We start from the raw sequence: 8,489 nt of genomic DNA on the forward strand, positions 1-8,489 counted from the left end.
TAAATCAAGAAACGTTGCTGCAAATGTTTACTGCATCTTTACCAAATATTAAGTTATTTTACCTGCTTAGGTTTATTGTTTAGAAATAACACTTTTACTTTGTATTATATTTTAATTCCAACTTTTTGTTATATCCCTATACTTTGCCTGCTTGTTTGTATTTTTTTTAATTTTGTATTGTTTTTAAATCACAGCTTTACTGTTTTTATTGTATTTTAAACCCAATGATTGTATTATAATATTGTCTCTGTAATGTATTTTCTGCCTCTGTGCTGTTCATCCATTTGACACCTTTTATTTTTCTATTGGTATATTCTGTTTCTATGTACAATATGTAACTGTCAAATTACCCCTGGTCGATTGCACCCTCCCAATTGGCATTGCCGACATTATGAAGAGTGCCAGAGTCACAATGTTCCCAGTCTTGAAGAAGGCCAGACAGCTGAAACATCACTTTCAGTACAAATGTATGCCTATGGAACAAGATTGACTTTATTTTAATACTAAGTATAAAGGTTCAGGTTTATATTCAGACCACAGAGAATGCAATGGATCTGCTAGAATTGCACAAGCCAAGTTAACAACCACTTAAAATCCTATGCTGTATGTGGAGACATGTACATAAGTAATATAAGTTTGGTTCAGAGGTGAGCTCACATGTATTTGTGGTTTGCAGAAATGCACACTGTCATCATGATACCGAAGACTAAACCATTTCCAATATAATCTCAGTTTACACTCAGTCCTGATCATTGCACAGCAAAAACTCAGCCACATAGATTGACTCCTCCATAATATCACCTCACTCTGAATCAAATATTAAAGTAAATGGAGAAGGATTACAAATGGGGTTTAAAAAATGTCAGCCACAACAAAAGCTGTAAAGAAGTAGGTTTCCGAACTTCAGAGGAGAAGGGCCCCTGCACAGATTTGTGTATTAGCAACAATCTAGCAGAACAGATTTGTCTTTTCAATCTCAATACCCAATGAACATTTAACACGACATTTAAACCAATTGTGATGAAGCTTTTATTTGGTGCAGTGATCTTTTATCTAATTTTAGCTTTTAAAAAAACAAAAACATGTATGTTTTGATTCATTGGTAAACTTAGTTAGTTGTCTGAGACCCACCTGCAGTACCACAATTTGGGAAGCACTACATTTGATATTTCTCTTTGATCTGTCTCTCTGACTAAGGACTTTATCTCCTTCTGCATGCTAATTAAAAAAAAAAACATCACTCAGAGCATTTTGTCTAGTCTATATGTATATTGTATGTGCCAAACTCAATAGACATGGCTGCAGAGTCCAACACTTCAAACCTTTAAAGAGGCTTTATTTTGCAAAAGTTATAATGTAAACAAATATATATATATATATATATATATATATACACATGTACATATACATATGTATGTATATTATATAAAGTCAAATGAATCCAAGCAAAGTGTTCTGGCCAAAAGGGAATTGTGTAAACAAGTCTGACAAATGGCCTCAATGTTAAGAGGAAATAAAATTTTAGGCCACAAACACTTAACTCTTAATAATGGCACACAGCATATCTCTGCACCCCAAACCATCAACCCTTGAAACGAGAGACTCATTTCTGTTTGACACAATGATGAACACTGTCATATTGGGCAGAAACATTGTTCTGTAACTGTGGCTGTGATAATGAGCCCATGGCATCAAATATTCAAATATCCAGAAACAGTCGGTGTTGCCGCAGCACACATGGGAAAAATGTTAGGTTCAAACTGTTCTGGCTCAAGATCATTTGTGGCATTTTGGTTGTGCTCATGAGGCTAAATGAGCTAAATGCTAACATACCAATGTATGGCTTTTTACCCATACTAGTGGGATAGCTATTTGTTCCAGAGTGAAAAGTTTCAATGACAACACGGCTTGTTAGAGTACAGGCCTTTGCACACCAGTTGCATTTTTTTTTTTGTCTGAATTACTCTCACATTTGAAATATTTTTGGAAAATATTGGTCCGATCAACGCAGCATTCACATTGGCAGTTGCAACAGTTTTTGGATCGTGGTCAATTTTCCCGAGAGGATACACTTTAATAACTTTAGTGTATTCAGAACCGCACAATTACAATAGCTTGTAATATTCACTCTTTTTAACCTCAATATACAGTAATACACACTCACTCGTAGAAATTATTATCACTGATTTGTGTCGGTTTCCTCTTGGAAAAGGCTGAGATAAAACAAATATCCACAATCAAATATATTAAGACATGCAGATGTAGATTTTCTTAGGTGAACGTATTAAGGCCATGGCTTTATGACCCAATCTCATGTGGATAGTACAAATGACTGTTGATAGCATGTAGTATTAGATTGTATTTCTTTTGACAATGTGGAATTGGATCCGTTTTTCCCAGCACTAATTTCAAGTACACACCATCGTTGTGTCTGTTTCTGAATTATGTTTTGAATGAGTCTGTACAGACACAGACAAGGCGAGAAGGGATACAACAGCCTGAGAAGCTCAAGCTCTACTTGCACTCTAACATTTAATGATATTTTGACAATTAGACAAAATAAATCATGTGATCATCAGTGTTGTAACAGCTGCTACAAATAAGCACTGATTAGTGTAAAAATATGGTGCATATGTTCAGCTATTGGCAGGTGAAGAGGCAGAATCAAATCTGTGTTTGGCAGGTCTGAATGGGGTCTATGTCAAACCGTAAGCGATCACACTTCAAAAACCTTAACCATGACTATAGGAATGCATGCAGACACAAACAAACAGCATATTAAAGCAACTGAGAGTGCTGCACATGAAAAACGCACAAAATTGGGAGCATGTGTAAGTACAGGAAAGAAAGAGGGGCAGAGACAAAACTGACATTGAGATGACAGCAGTAGAAAGAACATGTTCTTGAACGTTGACAGACTTGACCTTCCTCTGTCTCCACATTCACACTCAGCTGGGGTTGAGGTGACAGGGCAGTAAATAATTTGGTGATTATATTCAAAGAAAATACTGGGTAGCCTAACACTCACTACGCCAGCTGAATGGGCAAAAGTTTGCTTGTCAAATTATGATAATGATGTTGAACAGCAGATGTTATTGCTCAACGCTTATATATTCAAAAGCTGTTACGGAAAAAAGAGACACCATTTACTGTATATGAAAATAACCAAATAACAGAAACCTGCTGATGGCTCTCAAATGCAATAATGGACAGACTAGCTTTTAGCTCATGCAAACACATTAGCCATAATTGCACCCTGAAAAAAACTAAAAAGATAAAATACTGGGGTGTGGGTCTACATACATATTTGTGTGAGAATGACTTACTGAATGGATTTATAGTTCAGGTTCAGACAAATATTTGTACACTTTCAGTAAAAAAATAACGGTTTCACTGTCAGTATGATTTGTTGAACAGCATTCAAACTCACGTCCAGCCAAATGTTGCATTTGCATTCCAGCTACATTAACCTTGTTGGCTCATTCATGTCCAGTGTTCATAATTGGCAGACACAATTTCAGAAAACATTATGATTATATACACTGGTTTTCACCTGGAAAAGTGGTTTAGGGGTTGAGTTACACTTTAAAATTACGGAAATAAAACAAAGTGAATGGTAAGCGAAGCACAATGCGTTTATCTAGAGACATGTATGCCAATTCAAAGGCATTAACATTCATGTTCAGTCATAACAAACTAATTGATTTTGGTCAATGGGCCTTTTCTTATCTGCGGACCTGACCAGATCTGCCTCAGACTGAATGGCTGAACTGTGTGCTGCTCAAACAGTGTTACAGGCAGTTGAGTTTCAGTCAAAAGGTTTTAAAAGTTGCTTTGCATTAATTTGAATAGATTCACAATTTATTCATGAGGCATGCAATTCTCTACCATTTTGTGCAAAGGCCATATTCAAAGATCAATTATGGCTGTTTGTGAAACGAATATACGTATAAATACTTGATTCTGTTGTCTCATGTGTTTAGTTATTATTTAAAGTTGTGGTGTGTAAGATTAAGGTTGTTATTTTGTTTGTTTTGTGAACAGAAACTATAACATTTATATATTGATCTGAAAATGGACTTGTATTCAATCTCAAATGAGATTGAGATGCAGTCTAGTGTTAGCCAGGCCAAATCTCAATCAATCTTGTATGAACTCGTTTCACAATGAATTGAATGTTACGGTCATTTGTTTATATTTAAAAGTTACGACGTCTCATGAAATCAGCAATCTCATGAAATCATCCGTGTGCTTCACCTAAAACTGAGCTGATGGCCATCAAACTTCGGCACAGAAATGCATCAACTTGAGTGGTGCGGTCTGCATTTACAGTGTGTGTGTTTTGTTTGAAGTAGAGGGCCATCACAGCATTTTTTTTTTCTTTTACCTAAGGCCACCAACTCCTTAGAGGTTTTAAAGATGCGGGGTTAAAAGGAGGGCAAAACATCTAAAATGGAGCTTCATGGCATTTTTACTCCGAGTACACTGTACCATTGATTTATGGCTCCTTACAAGACAAACAGACCAAGGATATCTGCTTCATCTAAAGGCAGACAGTAAATTCATCATAATACAGATATTATTTGAAAGTAATAGGAACAGTGATAGCCATGGTCAGAACAAAACCTACAATATTTCATTGTCTCGTTTGTCTCGCAGATGAAATCTCAATCACATTTGCAGCTGAAATGAACACTTTTTTGGCTTATACTTAGTTTTTAGCACAAGACTAGGGGGTCACCAACTTTTTGAGAACTACCTGTATATTGAGGGATAACATTCTATTCTATTCTCCACATGAGGGTTGAGGAAGGTGCTGTGCCAATCTCAGCTGACATAGGGTGATTGGCGGGGTACTACTTGGACCAATCGCCAAAAATAATACTGCATAATACTTAATTCCATTGGTAAAAAATGTTTACACTTAAAAATATTGAGTTGATTTGAAATCTCTCAAATATGTTAAAACAAAACATGAGTAATGAGTAAATCTAAGTAATATTTTTAACCCTTACACGAGGGCAAAGACAATCTGGCATTGAAGGAGGGGACGACAGAGACTAAATACTGAAATGAGAAACAGGTGCAACACATTAGGGCGGGGCCAGTCATCACACAGGAGGGAAACTTGACAGGAAGTGGATCTGAAATGAGACAACGCATGAGTACCAAAATAAATCAGGAACCAATGAATGAATAAAAAAAACAAACAACATAACTTAAATGGCAGAACGGGACATGACAACAACATTAAAGCATAGACGGATCGGAAATCTCTACAGTTAGATCAGAAATTACTGATCTAACTGTCAAGGGACTCTGAGGGTTCTATGAAGAGGTCCCAGGACGTTCCCAGAGAAAAATAAAATTAAATATTAACATAAATTTCAAAACAACAAAAAACAAGAAAGGTAATATATTTAAGAGTTAGAGGGATCAATGATAAATTACTTATATCAAATAAAATAAAACACATTTAAGTGGCTCTGTGGTGTAGTGTGAATGGATCAGTCTGTTGCTGAATGAGCTGAATGATGATGATGTGCTAACTCTTATTTAGTTGCTAAATCATTAGCATCATGGTCAATACCTCATACCCAAAGCTGTGTCCTTCACACATTATTCAAGCACATCAGGTTGGTTTGTTATTCATATTGATAGCAGATAATCACATTACAGTTTATAATACGATAATCTGATTGAACATAAATTCAATTCAATTCAATGTTACTTGTATAGTGCCAAATCATAACATACATTATCTCAAGGCACGTTACATCACAACATTACAACATCATGGAGAGCAGAGCAACCCAAAAATGTCCTTGCCACCTGAAGTTTGCAGATCTCACAGTTTACAATCACAAGGTTTTTGTCATCCACTTTAAAATTCTGTCACACCACAGACATATTTGCGCACCCAGCTTCAAGCTGCTTTCGTGTTGTGATGTCATGTTGCATGCGTTGTTTCTGTGTGGAGTTGAGATGGTCCGACGCTGTGCCACCACATAAGGATAGTAAATACTGTTATTTTTCCAAATTCTTTTGAAATATTATAGATCTGATAATAAAATAATGAGAATACATATATATCCTATCCCTGATCGGGATGTAACGTCCGATTGATTCTGAAACCAGCGTGATCGGCCCCCGATTTCCGATCACGTGATCAGATCGGATCGACCTAGTTTTAACCCACAACAATGTGATTTGAATCATTCTGTGGCTTCTTCGAAATTTCAACTTGCATATTCTGTAACAAAAATCTCAGATTTTTTTCTCGATTTTTCGATTTGTGCTGGACCGACTTATTGCTGGTTTTCTCGTGGCTGGTCACATAAGCTTATTATGACGCAATATAACACAAGCTTTGAAGAAAAGTACCTGTATCCTCCCCACTGTCTTGTTACTGCTGAGTCTAGGTTATCTTAGCTGCAGGCTTGATAAAATGAAGGCTTATGAGTCCTGAGCAAAAGTCCTGTCAGCTCCATAAAGGCCATTTGGTCCCTCCTATTTTTACAGAAGAAATTCATTATACCAATTTAAAGATCGCCTTGCAGGTCCAAAATTAACTACTACTGCCATATCAGTTTTTGAAACTGAAAACTGCCGTTCCATTCATAGAAGGGTCTGTGTCATCTGGTGTTTCATGTGTGATGGCAATTTTTTTTTGCTATTGATGGTTAATCAGAAAATAAAGAACTGAAGACAAGTTATTCTTTGTGTGTTTCATTTGTTTTGTTAGAACATGAGAACGCCCCAAACGAGGGTTAGGGGGTATTTAAGCAGTATAAACATGTGATCACTAAGTCAGATGTTTTCTTGTAACCTGCAATGTTCTGCTTTTCTTTTGATTTGCGTAGTACCAGACTTCCTATGTCTACAATGTATGTCTCGTCTTAAAAGTTATGGATGCAAATATTTCCTGCTTCTACAGAAATGATCCGCGTTCAGTACATGTAAGCATTAAACTAGCATTTTGATGTGAATACAGCATTGATAAAGCGTTCTGTAAATTTCCATTACACACACCTGTGTACTCGGCCTCATATTCCATTCCTGTATTCTTTGAGTGTTGTGTGGGCACTGATGGACTTCCTCATAAAACATCAAGCGGGGTTCTATGGTCACCATCTTCGTTGTCTCTTTGTACCAAAACAAGCATGCACATGTGAAACCAACGTGAAAATGGGTGGGTGACAAAATTTCATGTCACACGGTGCACAGCACACACGATGATGCGGAGACTCTGCCCTTAGACACCCTGCCAACCAGAAGACTACATATACTGTATACTCTATAGACTAAACCTAACCAAACAAGTATTTTCACCCTAGTTTTCACCCTGCCACAAAACATAGATTAATATTAATGTTAACATGAACCATATATTAATGTGGTTGTCTATGTAAATTGGTTACAAAGTATTGTATGGAGACTGGGTTGTCTTGTATGTACAGTATACTATTGTGCAAACAACAAACTGAAGTGCCTGCTCTGTACTTTCAGGGCAGATAAAACCACCACAGTAGGGACTCACTTTGGAGCTTCACACAATGACTTTGGCAAATACCGAATACCACTGAGACACTGTCATTATCCCCAAACTGTCCATATATTAACAGGTACGTGTTCCCCTTTGTAGTTTTTCAGGCATTTAATTACCTACTGAGCACACGTTAGCTTTGACAGATGTGATGTGTTTGACAGTAAACAATAATTTAACTTTCTCCACCGTTGACACAGACAAAACAAGCTGTAAACAGTGATGTTTGTGCTTGTTTTAGTGGCATCTGTCAAAGGTGTCATATGGTGGAGAAAATGGCTGCTCTGCTCGACAGAGCTTGACTGTTGTGAGGGTTACAAGACTATCCAGCGAGGAAGTCCCTAATCTCTTTAGTGTCATTGCACGACTCTCCGTGTCGCTCACCCTCTCACTTCGCCCCTCTCTCACGGTCTTTCTGTCTCTCCCTTGCTCTCTTCAGTGGGCCCACTTATGCTTTTAGATAGCATCTCCTGGGCCCTGTCGCTCTCTCTTCACCACCCTGCTCCTTCAGCCCATCTCTCTCCTTCATTCCCTTTCACACTCTGTATATCCCTGTCTCCCTAGAGGACCACTTTTACTCCACTTACTTTTTATTGCAACCTCTCAATCCTTCAACTCCTGCAGACCTTTCAATTGTTCTCTCTTTTACCCATTCTTTTCTCTACTCTCACTCTGTCTGCCCTCAACATGTCCTTTGGTTACATTTATTTGTCCTTTGATACCCAGACATCCTAACTGTGCACTCATCCTTACTCTCCTAGGCCCTGTTCATATCTGGCCTCACCACACTTCTTGGTTGATTAGGTCACAAGTGGGCAGTACATCAGCTCACATGTTTCACTTGTGACTGGATCTCACTTCCTCGCTCTTAAATAAAGACAAATGTTTATTACTAAATTAGGTTATCCAGTCGGCAAGAAGATACACTTTGAATATGTGCAGC

The 8,489-nt window shown here is 37.4% G+C and overlaps 1 long non-coding RNA gene across 1 annotated transcript; it reads right to left on the minus strand.

Annotated features, from left to right (window-relative positions):
* Window positions 1-5,011: 5,011 nt before the first annotated feature.
* Window positions 5,012-8,233, minus strand: LOC131442738 (uncharacterized). The gene is made up of 3 exons (XR_009233306.1): window positions 8,134-8,233; window positions 7,033-7,145; window positions 5,012-5,144 (listed from the first exon to the last, which is right to left on the minus strand). It is a non-coding gene; the product is annotated as an uncharacterized LOC131442738 (long non-coding RNA).
* Between the last annotated feature and the right edge of the window lie 256 nt (window positions 8,234-8,489).

This window comes from Solea solea, chromosome 2, assembly GCF_958295425.1.
Source record: "Solea solea chromosome 2, fSolSol10.1, whole genome shotgun sequence".
Lineage (NCBI taxonomy): Eukaryota > Metazoa > Chordata > Actinopteri > Pleuronectiformes > Soleidae > Solea > Solea solea.